This window comes from Pyricularia pennisetigena, chromosome 2 (genome assembly GCF_004337985.1).
Source record: "Pyricularia pennisetigena strain Br36 chromosome 2, whole genome shotgun sequence".
Classification (NCBI taxonomy): domain Eukaryota; kingdom Fungi; phylum Ascomycota; class Sordariomycetes; order Magnaporthales; family Pyriculariaceae; genus Pyricularia; species Pyricularia pennisetigena.
This window is the reverse complement of record NC_043741.1, coordinates 7,835,074-7,836,639: the sequence shown is the minus strand read 5'-3', so window position 1 is coordinate 7,836,639 and position 1,566 is coordinate 7,835,074.

Sequence of the window (1,566 nt, the reverse complement as noted above, 5' to 3'; positions counted from 1 at the left end):
CCAGTCACAGCGTGTGGAACAGAAGCAACATTCGATTTTTGTTTTTGATGCAGAAATCATAAAAAAAAAAAAAAAAAAAAAAAAAAAAAAACATCAGCATCGGGTGGTTCGGTACAGAGAGCAAAAGGACCCAAGCCAAGTCGCCAATGCTCGGAGGATTCTTGTTACTTGGTGGCCCCCGCTTAGGTTTGTCGCAGTTGGCCCGTTGCAACTGTCAGAAACAATGGCAGTTGCTTTCGGGGGTTGATGGTGACGAATAAGATCAGGGCTTGGCCAGCGTCGCATCTACGCGAACTGGTTACATTTGATTCGGTGTCATGAATTGCAGTCTCCTGCAGTTGGACTCCATCCTCCCTTGCCGGTTCAACTGATTTTGATGCCGATCAGGCAAAAGGATCAGTCTTTTTCTTCTTCCTTTTGTCTTATCCTCCCTTTTGACCCTGTACTCGAACCATGTCTGTTCATGCGATGGAACAATGTTGAGGGGTTATGGTCAAGTCTTTTGCTTTTTTAGCCTTGCAATTTTCGCTTATTCTTGTCCACATTCCGTGATTTTGACGTATCTTTGTCTTTCCATCTTTTACTGGTGCAACTTAAAATTCAGTCAACAATCTCCGAACACCTCTACGACCTTGGTACTTGCGGGTACCGAGATGCCCTAGTTTTTTTGTAATCGTTTTCCGGTCATCAGATGTCGACCAGACCAGACCAGACCAGGACCAACAAAAGCTCAATCTGCCCACCCCTGCTTGCGCCGGCAACCACGGAGATGGCTCCAGAGTTACTACCACCGGCACCCTGCAGTATGTCGAGAGCTGCATCCTCGTTTTGGAAGTTGGTTGCATACTTTTTTTTTTTTCTGGTTGAATCATGAGCTTTGCTTAGATCGATCGCCGAGAAGATTCTCCTCGACGCTTAATTCTACCACACTGCCGAAATTCGCTGCCTCGTCTCGGCCCCTCCGCAGCAGGTCTTTTTTTTTTTTTTTTTGTCTGTCTTTCTGGCCCAGCCAGCAGCCCTATTGACTCAAGGCGCACCCTTCGTTCCTTGGTCACCAGTCGGCTTTGTCTCGGCTATTTTAAATCTCTCAAACAGCACCCTAGGATCCAGCATCGGAACGGCCCTACAGGTCCCAATACGACGCTGGTCACTTTCACGACGTGGATAACAAGGAGTACTTCCCCGACGGAAGCCGTGGGCTTGGACACTGGGGCTGCAGCCGGCTCCTCCGGGGCCTGGCAGGGCGGTTCCTAGCGGGGTTCCCGTCCCAGCATCACCGGAGCATTTTACAGGGGAAAAAAAAAAAAAAAAAAAATAACTCATGGCTTCTCTGTGGATCCATGTGCCAAGATGGCAATTCAAAGGCGAATCTAAAGGTGATCTTTGTGATTGATTGCACATGTTGTTTTTACCTCCATGCGGGAAAATGAATTGCAGTGGAGTGGAGATGAAGATGTACTTGACTGTAAATAGCAAAGCTCGGATTGGGATAATGAATGACGACCCACTGATGGACACATGCCCAACTCCGACGGAAATGGGGAAAAGTAGCGCCTTTTGTCCCTT